Here is a 15,104-nt window from a genome sequence, read left to right on the forward strand (position 1 = left end):
GAACAGATGTTTGAAAAGGAAAGGGGATTGTAATGTTGGAGCTCAAAATCATACTGTAGTCTGAAATGGAATATTATTCAGCCATAAAAAAGGAATGAAGGATTGATATATACCGTAATATGGATGAACTGAAAACAGCATCATGCTAAGTAAAAGAAGCCAGACCCAAAAGGCCAAATGTTGTATGGTTCCTTTCATACGAAATATGTAGGATAGGTAAAGCCTTAGAAACAGAAAGCAAATTGGCGATTGCCAAGTGCTGGGAGGAGGAGACAGGGGGACTGACTGCTTAATAGGTACAGGGTTTTCTTTCTTTTTTTTTTTTAAGATTTTATTTATTTATTTGAGAGAGAGAGAATGAGAGATAGAAAGCACGAGAGGGAGGGGCCTGGGTGGCTCAGTTGGTTAAGCGACTGCCTTCGGCTCAGGTCATGATCCTGGAGTCCCGGGATCGAGTCCCGCATCGGGCTCCCTGCTCGACAGGGAGTCTGCTTCTCCCTTGACCCTCCCCCCTCTCATGTGCGCTCTCTCTCTCTCTCTCTCTCTCTCGTTCTCTCCCTCTCTCAAATAAATAAATAAACATCTTAAAAAAAGAAAAAGCACGAGAGGGAAGAGGGTCAGAGGGAGAAGCAGACTCCCTGCTGAGCAGGAAGCCCGATGTGGGACTCAATCCCGGGACTCCAGGATCATGACCCGAGCCGAAGGCAGTCGCTTAACCAACTGAGCCACCCAGGCGCCCAAAGATTTTATTTATTTATTTGACAGAGAGAGACACAGCGAGAGAGGGAGCACAAGCAGGGGGAGTGGGAGAGGGAGAAGCAGGCTCCCCCCTAAGCAGGGATCCCGATGTGGGGCTCGATCCCAGGACCCTGGGATCATGACCTGAGCCGAAGGCAGACGCTTAACGACTGAGCCACCCAGGTGCCCCTCTGCTTTTTTTTTTTTTTAAATTTTATTTATTTATCTATTTGAGAGAGAGAGCATGAGTGGAGACAGGGGCAGAGGGAGAGGTAGAAGCAGACTCCCTGCTGAGCAGGGAGCCCAATGTGGGACTCGACCCTGCGATCATGACCTGAGCCGAAATCACTTAACTGACTGAGCCACCCAGGCACCCCTTTTTTTTTTCTTTTAAAGCTAACTCTGAGGAATAAGGGTGACCATAATGGTAAGACACTTATCAGACCCCCATCTACCTGAGATGAGTTTTAGCTATGATTAAAAAGAAATCTTGCCCATATCTAAGATTCATGGAGATTTCAGTTTCTTCCTTGTTGGGTATCCAATAGCTTGGTACAATTTTTTTTGAAAAGTTCTCTTTGTCAGATGGAAAGCATAAATTTCTGCGGTATTGACTTGTGTGTCTACAATGTGTGTGTGTGTGTGTGCATCTAAATTTGTTATGTTTTCTTTTTAATATATGATTTAATTTTCATCTTTGGAATGTACTGCCTTCTAGGTGTCTTTCTGCCTTTTCCGTTAATGTAAATCAAGCTAAGACATTTTGTGATTTGTATCTCCATTAATCTCAGTTGTTCCAAAAGTCATTCTTCACATTGGCATTTTAAGCCTGCTCAACAGAGCATTATTCTTTCCTTCCCACCGAGCAGAGGCCCAACACAACAGCATGATTTTCGAGTCTTTTGGCCACAGGAGAGGAAGTCCTACTGCTTATCCCTTCTTTTCCAAACAGGAAGCTGAGGCAGCTGCCTGTGGTTAATGAGCCTTCCCCAAGTCACATAGGGAATCATTGGCTGGGGACCATTAGAGCCAGGAACCTTCCAGTGGACATGCTGGTCCCCTGGTCTGCTGCTCTCTGTCTCAAGCCTGATTTCTTTTACCCTAAAGGGAATGAAATACCCTAGAATCTCCGACCCAGAGGCCCGGAAGGAATTTTATACAAGAGCCTTCCAATGGTCCCTTCAGAACTGCAAAGTGAGTGGCCTTCAGCTCATCCCAGGCTGCAGCCAGAGACTTCCCTGGTAAAAGGTAAGCAGAGTCCTCCAGTCATTCATTCCATGAAAACATAACCATGACTGGTGTTCAATCACCAATATCAACACTATCCTGCCAACCTTCCCTGCCCACCTCTCCCATCCAGCTCCCAGGGGCCTAGAAAGCGTTGTGCACAGGCCTTTCTCGTTCTCCTTGCTCTTGCCATATCATATTGGAATTCTCTTTTGCCTTGTCTGGGTCTTAACCATAGTATGAACTTCTTGAGGATAGAGCTCCTGTCTTACTCATCTTTTGTGGTCCTAATGGCTAGGCGAGTGCCTGCTCATAGCAGCTACTCAAAAAAAGTTTGTCAAGTGAATGAATAAACAGTGGCTGGCATGGTGGCCAGAATGTTCTTTCCACACTTGTTCTGGAAAAAACATCTTTTTATTTGGCTTTCTCTAGCTGTCACAACAAGGACACGAACTGTTCTGCTAAAGGAAGAAGACAAACTGACCTCGTCTACATCACCAAAAGAGCAGAAAATAACTGAATTTCTCCCTTTTGAGTTTGAGAGAAGAATTTTTGGACCTCTTGGAGGGAACAGCAAATGAAAAGATAAATGCTATTTTCTCTGGTGATTAGGAAAATACCTCCCTGGAACCACAAGTTACATTCTGGTAGTTAGGGCTACAATTAGAGATGGCAAACATGACTCTGGATTTTGCTGAACTCTTTCTCTTTCCAGGGCAAAAAGCGTTCATTTTTTTCCCCCTCTTTTCTCATTGACAAGGAGCCCCAAATTCAACTCTCTCCTGGGTTCAGGGAGGATGAAACTTCAATGCAGAGCCATGTCTCCTAGTAAAGGCTTCTGCTTTGAGCCTTATCCCCCAGCATCCCCCTGCATTGCCTTATGCTGCTCCAGGATGGTCTCTCTAATGCAGGCAGCAGAGTGATGGAAGGAGTCTGCTGTCCTCAATTTAAACCCCCCATGGATCATTGCACCTTTCAGAGTCTGAGGGTCTCCATGTAAGGACACCCACCTCCCAGGCTTCTTGTGAAGCTGTAGAGAGAGAGAGAGAGAGAGAGAGAGAGAGTGCCTGCCATGCAGGAGGCCTGTGGTTAGGTAGTGTTCTCTTGTCCTGGGCACCTGCCTCCTTTGCCCTCTCCCTAGCATCTTTGCTTTCTTCTGCACCTTTCCCCTTCTTGTCTTTGTTGCCTATCCTTCCCCTATTCCCGGCCCCCCCCCCCAACTTTTTAAAAAGAGATTTTATTTTTTAGAGCAGTTTTAGGTTCACAGCAAAATTGCGTGTATTTTCCGAGAGTAGCCATCTGTGCGCCGACCCCACACCCACACAGCCTACCTGCCATGGACAGCCTGCAGCAGGTGGTATGTCTGTTACAGCACACGAACCTACACTGATTCGTCATTATCACCCAAGGCCATCATTTACGTTAGCATTTACTCATGATGTTGTATATTCCATGGGTCTGGACAAATATGTAAGGACACACTTCCGTGAATAGTTTTACTGGAATAGTTTTGCTCCCTGAACATCCTCTGTGCTCCCCACCGCCCCAACCCTGGCCACCTATATCTCCTTTTTGGAGCGGCGTCTCCCATCCTGCTGACAAACATCTGCCCTCCGATGTCCCTTCCAACCTGCACACTTAACAAACACAAAACCAAACTCTTGTTTTCCCTCCTCGGATCTATTCCTTGCTGCCTTCCCCACCCCAAAACCAGCACCTGAAGGAGACACTGACTTCTCTCCGCCTCCACGACTGCCTCCTCCGTCCAAGCCTCCATCTGTTCTCCCTGGGATTCTCTCCCAGCTTCTTAGGGGCTCTTGATGGTCCAAGAGGCTTAGTCCCTTTCATCATCTGAGCCCGATTTCAAAAGTGAAAGAAAACACAACGCTGAGTCCAGGCCATTCTGTTATGGGTCTCTGGTATGCCTCAGACCCTGCCACTTCTTGGGCTCCAGAGGTTTCCAGGTGTTAACACTCGCATTTCTGCGCTGAGGCCTCTCTTCAGAATTGGGGGAGGCAGTGTGCCCATCCTGCAGAAAGGCAGAAATGAGAGAGCATTATTAACCCCCTGCCCGTCAGCCCGGCCAATGCCCCAGGGAAGGGATTTGGTGTAGAGATATCCCAGCTCCCCCGCCACTTGGGTGGCTGAGTTGAGCTGTGTTTCCCAGAGTGACCAGCACTCCTGGCCTGGAGCGTATTTGGAAGGATTAAGTTCTAGCTCTAGCTGCCCATGGAAGTTATGTCCCCCTCCCTTGCCTGCACTTCCTGCCCCTCCCACATTTGAACCGTTTATCTCAGGGTCTAGGAGAATCCAAACTAGGGCACAGCACGACAAAAATTGTAACACAAAATGCTATCCCCAGGCTGGTTCTAGGATTTAGGTGGAAACATTTATCCCGAATACGTTCCGGGCCAGGAGTGCTGGTCACGGGAACCAGGTTGAAAGGTAAAGGATGAATGTCATCAGCTCCTCTCTCTAGTGCTAAGTGGAACTGGGTTTGGGGACATTGCAGAAGTCTAATCATGAGGCCTGCCCTGTCTGCCTCCCTCACCCTCGCCCCTTCCCCGAGGCCTCCTAACCCATCTTTCTGCCCTCGCTCTCAGCCTCTTTGCCATTTCGTCTCCATTTGGCGGCAGCAGTGGCTCTTCTTCAAATACCAACCGGGTCATTTCATTGCCTACTTAGAACTTCCCGGCGGCTCTCCACTGCATTAGAGTAAAACCCAAATTCGCACAAGGGCCCTACACAGTTTGAGCCCCTGCCTCCTTTCAGAAAACTCACTTTGGGCTCCTCCTACCCCATTCCTGCTCCAGCCATATTGGTCTACCCCTCCTCCCCCCAACACCCACCCTGCCCCCTGGCACGGGCTGTGCTCTTTGGTGGGAATGCGTGCCACTCACATCTGGCTAGCTCCTTTTCCTTACTTAGGTCACAGTTTAGCTATCATCCTCACCGAGAGGACTTCCTTAAAGACTATGTGTGTTATTCTTTCTTTTTTTTTTTTTACGATTTTATTTATTCATTTGACAGAGAGAGCGTGAGCACAAGCAGGGGGAGCGGCAGACAGAGGGAGAGGGAGAAGCAGGCTCCACGCCGAGCAGGGAGCCCGATGAGGGGACTGGATCCCAGGACCCTGGGATCTTGACCTGAGCCAAAGGCAGACGCTTAACCGCTTAACCGACCGAGCCACCCAGGCGCCCCTGTGTGTGTTACTCTGTCTTGGCCCTTGTTTGTACCCTTTGTTAGAAACTTACATTTACCATGATTTTATCGTTTCGTTTGCTGGGTATTTGCCCTGCTCCCCTCTGGAGCAGAAGCCCCAGTAGGGCGAAGGCCACTTCCATCTTGTTCATTACTCTATCCTCAGCACCTAGCACAGTGCCTGGCACATGGCAGACTCCTCACCAATTTAGAAGAACGTGGCTAAAAACTCACATACATAGGTACTTCTGACCTCCTCAGCTAATACTTCCTTCCCCTAAATGCCTCTGGCAGCCATCATCAACATAGTTCTTTTGGCAATAAATCCTGTGTGTTTCATCACAAACCTTCTTCTGCCGTTGCCTGGAGCTACTATTTGAATCATGCGTTGTGTCTCCCTCATTTCTGGTGGTTGTGCTAGTTTGCGGATTGAATGACTGTTGACTCCATTTTTCTAACGCCCCTCATTACTTGAGAGTGGATTTGCTAAAAACAAGGACATTCTCTTAGTAATCACCGTGTTACAATGATCAAAATCAGGGATGTTAACATCGACACACTATTACCTAATCCCCAGACCATATTCAAATGTCATCAGTTGTCCCAACAATGTCCTTTGTAGCTAGCCACACAGTCTTCCCTGCCCCTCCATGATCCAATCCAAAATCACACGTCGGATTGGGTTGTCTGGTCTTTTTAGTTTCTTTTAATCTGGAACAGTTCCTCAGTCTTTCTTTATCTCCCTTGACCTTCATAGTGTTGAAGAACACAGGCTGGCTCTTTGGTTGGATGTCCCTCAGTTTGCTCGCCTGGTATTTCCTCATGACTAGATTTGGATTCCGCCTTGTTGACAGGAACACATCTGCAGTGTTGTTCCAGAATGTACTTAACCAATCTGCTGTTGGTGGAGGTTTGTGTTGTTTCAAATTTTTCCTCATATTATGATCTTTATACATCCTTGTAGCCAATATTTACACATTTTTATCCATATCTTCAGGGCATCTTTCCAGAAGTGAAACTATTTGGTATGTTTTGCCAAATTGCCTTCCAGAAAGGCTGTGCTAGTTTACACTCCCTCCACAGTGACTGAAACTGGTGGTTTCTAGATTTTTGCCAACACCGGATCCAAACAGGGTTTTTTTTTTTTTTTTAAGATTTTATTTATTTATTTATTTATTTATTTATTTATTTATTTATTTGAGGGAGAGAGGGAAAGCACAGGGGGAGAGGGAGAGGGAAAGCACAGGGGGAGAGGGAGAGGGCGAAGCAGACTACTCCCTGAGCAGAGAGCCTGACGCAGGGCTCGATCCCAGGACCCTGAGACCATGACCTGAGCTAAAGGCAGACGCTTCACTGACTGAGCCACCCAGGCGCCCCTGGATCCAAACAGTTTTAAAACATCCTTCTTTCAGCAGTTTTTCCTTCTCACATTGATGTGTCCCCCATTTAGTTTCTTGTATGTGTGACTGGTTGGTCCCAAGAGCCTAGAAGCTATTTAAAGGCAGGGCTTGCATTTCTCGCTCGTCTTTGTGGTCTCCCACGGTACCTGACTAGGCTTTCTGCTTCATAGTCACTCAGTAAATGTCAGAGGAAGAAACAACCCATGATTGAATGATGACACCGTATATGATTGTGAGATCCTGCTCTGACATGCAGGGCTACCAAAAATGGTATTCACACTGGCACCCCAAAGTCTGAGCCCTTACTAGCCTAGATTAGCCAGTGGGCCAGGGTTTTACCAGTTTCCATTCCTGGGCCTCTGCAGAGCCCCAGAGAATCTTAAATTTTGTCCATGTCGATCCCAGGCATGCTCTTCAGCTCAGACATCCACCCCACTGCAGACAGCTGCTCTGGGCTTCTCAGCTCCCTTTTCACTCTTGCTCCAGAAGCTTCTTTGGGCTGCTGCGGGTCTTCTTGCACAAACCTCTGGATCTCATTGTGGTCACCTGCCTTTCTCTCCGTTCTCTAGTGCCAGCTAAGACAAGTGATTGTTTTCAAATGAAGGCATGGGGATAACAGATGGGAATTACAATGCAGACAAAGGCAAAGATCGAGCAGGATGTGAGCCACCCTGTTCATATATTCTACCACCTTCCAAGCTCCATGGGAACCTGTTAGGGACCATTTTTCTCCTTTGCTCTAACCCCTCCTTCCCTCCTGTTGCAGGGATCCGCTCCCACACGGGGCACCACTGATCGTGCGTCTCTTCCCTCAGCCCAGCCCCCCTGCGCCCCTCCCCAGCTCTTGGCTTCCCCCAGAAAGAGAATGATCCCCAGCAATGAGCTGCCCCTCTATGAAGACATTCTTTTAGAAAATTAAGCAGCACAATTAAATCCTCACTATTCCCAATGTCTCCATTCCAGAGTAGGAAGCTGGCTTCATTTTCAAACAACCAAAAGCCCCTCAGAGTGTTTTCCCCCAAATAAAAGAGCCTTCTTCCTTCTCAGATGAAGTTTTCCTCCATCCTTTCCATACCAACGACCACAACAAAAGTCCTTACCGTTTGCTTAAATAGTTTGTGATTTTTTTTTTAGTCATCAACTTTTCAGAACAGGTGGTGCCAGGTCACAGAGCATGAAGCATATATACTCAACTCTACCGTTTCCAAAGCCTTATGGGCTCTACCTCTCAGCTCCGTTAAGGCTGCATGGGTGAGGGGCCCCAGACATTGGCCCCTCATGTGCAGATCATGTGCAAGGAGAAGCTGCCTTTCATTTCTCCAAGGGTTTGAGATGCTGGAGCCAGAGGTTGAGCAGAGATGGGACAGGAGACCATGCCGAAAATAGAGATGCTGTTCAATTTTTGTCCTCTCTTTGGTGCCCGCCCCCATGGGAAAACTGATGTATCTCAGAGAGGAAGGAGGGTGTGAGGGCAGGGGGAGGGGAGCTTGTGGAGCAACGCCCCCCAAGTCAGCAGGGCAGCGAAGCTCCTAGTTAGGGGTCTTTTATTTCACTGGCCTGTAATTTCCTTGTACTTAAAATTGGACTGATAATATCTACCTACTTTTCAGGTAGTTTGTACCTTATTGTTCAGCACATTAATATTATTCATCACTTGCTCTGATCCAAGTATTCAACTATTACTTGGATTAAATTTTTTTTTTTTTTTTTAGTATATGTGCTGCCGAAGCGAGCACTTAAATTTTTTTTTTTTTATTCGGGTAAAATTTATGACCCTGGGATCATGACCTGAGCCGAAGGCAGACACTTCGCCAACTGAGCCACCCAGATGCCCCGTGTACCAGGTTTTGTGTGCACGTGTTTTCTTTCGGGTATATACATAGAAGTGGGACTGCTGGACCACGTGTTAATTCTATTTAGTGTTTTCAGGAACTCAGGGATTCTTTAGGGAAGGAAAAAAGGGATGTTAACAAAACCAGGGGTGATGGAATGATGCTACATCTTAGTTGTGCTGGTGGTTATACAAGTATATGCATTTGTCTAAACTCATAGAACTGAACACCAAAAAAAAATGCATTTCATTTCTTTGTAAGTTTATAAGGTAGATGACAAGAAAATGTTCATTGACTTTAAAAAAAATCATTGTTTCATTCTTACAGGAAAAGATTGGTAATAATAAATACATTCATCTGTGGATGACAACTTAAATGAATTATGGTCCAGTCATTCTGTGGAATGAATATCCTGAGTCCTTAACAAAAAGGACTTCCCCCCACCTCCCCACAAACAAAGAGAGGCCAGATTCAGTCTGGAGAGGAGGGGATTCCTTAGAATCCTGGTTGGATCCTGAAGCACACGAGGGTTGTAGAGCTTGAGATGTGAGTAATGGAAACATTCTGTGACCCAATAAAGTCACTTTATGAGCGGAATTGTTCCCTTTGTAGTACGTGGGAACAGTTTGCATTATATACCAACTGGCTCAGCACACTCAAGGACAGATTTTGGGCCACAGAACGCGGAACCTGAGTTACTTTTGCTATTTGGGGGCAGGCTGCAGCTCTCCAGAGTTCAGGCTAGATGGCATCCTCTCTCTATGGATGGAGACTATGACAGCTACCAGCTACATGGAATGAGTGCTCTAACCTGCTAGCTCCTTCCTGAGCTCCTTTTTATGGCACGATAACTCGTGACTTTGCTTCTACAGGAGGGCATCAAGCTGCTCCGGATCAATTGGGCCAAATTAGGTATTATATTCTATTTTATGTAATTGTCAAAAAAAGCAATCTGTGCAAAGCATTACATCTAAAAAATAAAACAACTCTGAATATTTGATAGATTCCACTTAGCATATAACTGACCAGCTGAGACTTCAAGGAGGGAGAGCGAGTATGCCCTCCTTTTATGGGGTCAATTAAATATTCACATGTCTGCAATGGCTTCTCTTAGGACAGTAAAAGCTTCATACTAATGTCTCGGAGATAATTAGGCCCAGAGTCTCCGGAGCAAGAGAAAGTTGATGTTATTGCAGCATTAAGGTCGAAACTGCTGGAGCCCCTTTCACCGATGAGTCATCTGGTTTAAAGGCTCCTACCATTGCATTTAATTCATCTTACCTCCTCCTTCTCTCTCTCTCTCTCTTTTTTAAGATTTTATTTATTTATTAGAGAACACACACGCACAAGCAGGCAGAGCGTCAGGCAGAGGGAGAAGGAGAAGCAGACTCCCCACTGAACAGGGAGCCCAATGTGGGGCTGATCCCAGGACCCTGGGATCATGACCTGAGCCGAAGGCAGACGCTTAACGACTGAGCCCCCCAGGCGCCCCCCTCATCCTTCTTTCTCTTTAAGAAGCAATTGTACCTTTGCTGTCATGATTGTATCCACAGTTCCACTGTGGGCTTCTGTGCTCAAACAAATGAACCTGGCTTTGGTCATGTCTTTGCCTGATAGATGCTAGTCATAAAAAGACCAGAAGTGGGTTTTTTTTTTTTTTTATGATGATGATTTGGATTCTTGTCTTACCTGTATTAACAGAAAATCATTGGCTCTTGAGTAGATTACTAGAAAAAGGCTGTTTTTCTTCCTCCCACTCTGAATTAATTTTTATACTTTTGCTGTGTAATTTCCTTACAATTTAAACATCTTTCCTCCCGCTAAATCTGAATGCTCAGCACTGAACCAACCAACCAAACAAAAAAATGCCTAGCCTTCTGTGTGCCATTTTTGGAGGGAATATCTTGTGTTTCACTCAGTCTGAAAAGTCTGAATTAAAATTGGTCTGCTTCGTTTTCTAAAAACTTGTGTGATCAGTTTAACTACTGGGCTAATTGCAGAAGACTGCTGGATTTGAGGATGGAGCTACAGTCAGACAGCTTGGAATATACAGGGACGGAGATTGCCCGTGTCATTCTGTGGTGCTGACCTCTGATACAAGGAGGTGAGTCTCCTCCCTTTCCCTTTTAATCTCTGATCTTGCAGGGACGTGGGGATTTTGATAGGTAACTAGAATGGAATAACTAGTACCTCAGAGGCCTAGGAGGGACTGAGTCATGCCATATTTGCTCCATGTCAGCCAATATTGCCATATGCTATGTATAAGGCACGTACTAGGTTCTATAGAGAAGGGAATTGAAGGATGACATAGACAACGTTTCAGGCCTTCAAGTAGGGAAGGCAGACACTTATCTAAATAACTAGCATCACCATTTACTTACCAGTTGACCTCTGGCAACGGACCTAATTCTCTGAGGCTCAGTTTCTTCTACATACAATGGAGGCAACAACTTTGTATCTATTCAGGGCACAAGTCGGTCTACTATGGAGACATTCCTAACTGAACATGGAGCCAAGAAGGGGGCCTTTCCTTCCCACTAAAGACCATGTTAAACTGCTATAGTGCCAGGAGTACAGAGACCACGTGTGGCTGGGACCATCAGCAGATTTGTGCGTATTGGCAAGAACCTCTTTTCTGAACTGGCATCAGAACCCAACGGGTGGGTGTTTAGATGTTTCAAGGTCATAGTCATCTGACAACACCAGGGTGAAGCCTCCCAGTAGATTTATGAAAATCAGCTGGTTCATCGTGAAACCGAAGGCTGCTAAGGCCCCACGTGTTGCTTGGAGGTCACTTGTTTCCAAACTGTGATATTTCTACTACGACCCCCATTTCACAAATATTATTGATTAGGATGAACAAACTTTTTTTTAAGTGACTTGACTTTAAAGGAAAATAATAAGTAAATAGAAGAACGATCAGTGGTCTACAGCATGGCAACATTTTTAATGTCAAATTTGGTAACCACTGGGACTATATCGATGAAGGGGCTTCTCAGGAGGCAATGTGACTGAAAATATTTCCAATCCCACCTACAGCTCTCATTTCTCCTCTCTTGGAATCTTCTAGGTGCTTGAAATCACTCTTGTTTGTTTCCAAAGTCCTTCTGTATGTGTCCAAAATGGTCCTTATTCCATTTCATCTCAATGGTTTGTCTTCTAGTTTGCTTTCCTTGCCAGTGGCAAGTTCTCCCGGGAAATTGCCATTGTATTCGCTGCAGTGCTTGGCCCATAGGTAAACTCTGAAGAAGGAAAGAATAAACAGAATAAGCACACTGTCTCCAGCTGTTTCCTGATGATTAGAAAGCTGTGTGGCCAGGAAAGGGTTGAAAACTCCAGATCCAGTACTATTCAGAAGGCCAGTTTGATTATTCAGGCAAAAGCAATCTATCTATCTATCTATCTATCTATCTATCTATCTATCTATCTATCATCTATCTATATCTATCTCTACATATATATATTTTAAAGATTTTATTTATTTATTTATTCAACAGAGACACAGCGAGAGAGGGAACACAAGCAGGGGGAGCGGGAGAGGGAGAAACAGGCTTCCCGCCGAGCAGGGAGTCCCCATCCCAGGACCCTGGGATCATGACCTGAGCCGAAGGCAGACGCTTAATGACTGAGCCACCCAGGTGCCCCAAAAGCAATCTATATTTTCTGACAAAGATAAGTTTGTGACTTTCCTGAATAGTTGATTTCTATTTACAAGAACTCTGACCGAGCAGCTTTACCCACACGATACAGGTGCCAACAGAAGAGTGAGACTCCCTGGTTCTTCTGCATTTCCTGTTCAGCTGATCCCGAGTGGATCTGGAAGTCAGCATTTGACATATTTCCATCCCTCTCAAACTCACCCACTGTTCCATTTAGATTTGCATTCTTGCCCTCAGCCAGCAAGATCTGACTTACCTATTGATATTTAATAGCCTGCTCTTTCTTGAATCAAACCCATTTCTCTAGAGGACTGCTGTTGTTAATGCAGTTAATTGAAAGGAATGAAGCTATAATGGTGGAATTATAGGAAGCTATAATGGTGCAATGGAAAACCCCCCTTAAGTCTTAATCACTTAGCCAACCGCCTGCTTTCCTTTCTTACAATACAATTTAAGTTCACTCTGGCAGCCAAACAGGACAATTGCAGCCAAGTTCTGCTGGCTAGCCTGAGCTAGCCAGAAATTAAGTGCATAGACTCTGAGTCAGACTGCTAGGTTCAAATCCCACATCTTCTACTTCTTCGTTGTGTGACCTTAGGCAATTTATAAAACCTCTTCTAACCTGGTGACTTTATCTGTAAAACAGGGCTATGTTCTCTACCTCATCCGGATGTTGTGTTTGATGAAATAATCCATGTAAAGCACTTAGCACAGAACCTGGCCCATAGTTGGATCCAGTAAATCTAGCCATTACCATTCCATTCTCCCATTGGAATGTCCTAATTCCCTCAGAGAGGTACAGATACTTGAAATACAACCATTTATTTTGTAGGCAGGATGTATTACCATGTAGCAGAGAAAGTAGATAGGCTTTCACTTGCTGAATGACCATGCAGAACGCACTTAAGTCTCTCTGGGTCTGTTTCAGATCTGTAAAATGAGGGGGAACAGGCAGGATTTTCCAGAGTTGCAAACTCAAATGTCTATAGAGGCCAATTAGGTAAAATTAGGCAATCACTGGGGACTTGGGCTGGGTATAAGATCATAGAGTGGTTGGGGGTTATGGCTAACTGTAGACCTTTCCTACTCAACGTGTGGTCCACTGACCAGCAGGATTGACAGAATCTTGGTGGTTGTTAGAAACAGCAGAATCTCAGGACCCACCTAGTGAAACAGAATCTGCATTTTAACCAGATCCCTAGGTGATCTCTATGCACATAAAAGTTTCAGAAGCCTGCTATGGAGCACACCATCTAAAGGCATTCAACTTTAGTTTTGTTTTGCTTTAATGTTAGCCACAGAAACTTTGGGCTTACAACAGGCCTTAGGCTACCAGTAAGTGGCAAGTGACCATTGTAGTTGGTGAGCTCTGATATGCTGCCAGCTCTAGGATTCTCTCTGAGAAACACCCTATCATTATAAGTTAGGGCTCTGGGCATGTGGATATAGAGCCAAGACTAAGCCTGGGTGGCTTAGGACAATAATTCCTGGAGTGGAAGATTCCTAAAAAGTCATCTGCTCAGCTCCTGCCTTCTGACGGGCAAACTGTGATTGTCCCCACTCTGCAGATAAGGTAAGTGAGGCCCAGGGAGACCCACTGACCCAAATCCACACACCAGGAAGTGGTGGTGGTGGTGGTGAGTATATGGCATCATATAGGAACAAGACAGTTCTGTGCTGTTAAAATCCGCGACCATTCTGGTTTCCAAGGCTTCGAAAGTCTATTAATTTCTGTACATTCTCCCAAGCGTAGTAATTGTTCTCCGTTTCTCCCAGCACCTCCCTGCCACTTCCTGGCAGCCCTGGGGACAGGTTTCCTCCTTTTTGGAGGAGAAGGCCCAGGGCCGGCTTCTGAACGGATATCCGGCCCGCAGGATGCAGAGGAGGCAAAGGCTTCATTGTTCCTTGGGGCCAGCCGCCCCTCCCCCAGGCCGTAGGACTCGAAGACCACGGGTGACCGAGGGCCCATTTCCCAGGAGTGGGACCTTCAAAGAAAGCAAGGAAGAGAGGCAGAGAGTAGGTCTGAAATGTCATGTTCTGAGCATACTGCGGAAAGGCGCTCAGAGCCCCAAGATAAACCCGTAATTTGAAAACGTATTTCCAACCCGGGCTCCGCGCGGTTACTCATTACCGCTCTCCACAGCCGACTCGGGCGATTCCGTTTAACCTTCTTATAAATGGGAATGTTTGACTGTAATGAGGGTCGTAAATTTACGGGCTCCGCTTGCCGGAAGGCACTTTATTAGCAGAACGAGCCGCTTCCCACGCCCAGATCCCCCGAGTGCCCGCCAGGCGCGCGGGGGCGGTCCCGAGCCCTGGGGGGCGCGGTCCGCGTGGACTCGCCACCGCGCAGGCACCCCGCGGCCACCAGAGGGCGCTCGGACCGCGCGGCCACCAACGCGACCACCAGCTCCGGGTCGCCGCCGACTCGCAGACCCCTTCGCGCCCTCGGAGGAAACAAAGTACACCTTTGTCAGCGTCCCGGCGCGTGTGCGTGTGAGACGGCGCACACTGGCCCGCCTCAGCGTGTGCAGCCTGCCGGGCTGACCTTCCTCCCACTCGAGCACGCCCCGAGGGCCGGCCAGGACCCGCACCGGCTCCTGCCAGAACGCGGCGCTTCGCCCGCCGCCGCCGTGGCCTGTGGATTTCGCTTTCCCAGCTCTCGGCAAGGCGGGAAACGGGCCAGACGGAACCCGGCCCCGGGACTGGGGGCTCCGGCTCGGCCGGGCTGCCTTTGATTCGCTCGCTGCCCCTCGCAGCCCGGCGCCTCTAGCCTCCGCGGGCCGCGCCCGCCTTCAGTCTGGGTGCGAGTCCTGGAGCAGGTTTCCGACTCAGGCAGCCCGCGCGCCTCTCCAGCTCCCGCGCAGCGCGCCCGCAGGACTACAAGTCCCAGCAGGCCCCGCGCCAGGAGCGCCGAGGCAGGAGGCGCGGCCCGCCTGGCGTCTGCGCAGTGCGACCACCCGAGCCTGCTAGTACCACACCCCCGGGAGGGACGGAGGGGAGGCAGAAGCATCCGAGGCATTAAAGCATCCGAGGGAGCCGGAGGG

General features: G+C 47.4%; 1 long non-coding RNA gene across 2 annotated transcripts; it reads right to left on the bottom strand.

Annotated features, from left to right (window-relative positions):
- Window positions 1-11,335: 11,335 nt before the first annotated feature.
- On the bottom strand, window positions 11,336-15,062 carry LOC113918560. 2 transcript variants are annotated; one of them, XR_004819633.1, is made up of 3 exons: window positions 13,674-15,062; window positions 12,904-12,987; window positions 11,336-11,640 (listed from the first exon to the last, which is right to left on the bottom strand). It is a non-coding gene; the product is annotated as an uncharacterized LOC113918560 (long non-coding RNA). The 2 variants fall into 2 exon arrangements; XR_003518610.2 differs by having other exon boundaries at window positions 13,660-15,062.
- Between the last annotated feature and the right edge of the window lie 42 nt (window positions 15,063-15,104).

This window comes from Zalophus californianus, chromosome 15 (genome assembly GCF_009762305.2).
Source record: "Zalophus californianus isolate mZalCal1 chromosome 15, mZalCal1.pri.v2, whole genome shotgun sequence".
Taxonomy (NCBI): Eukaryota; Metazoa; Chordata; class Mammalia; order Carnivora; family Otariidae; genus Zalophus; species Zalophus californianus.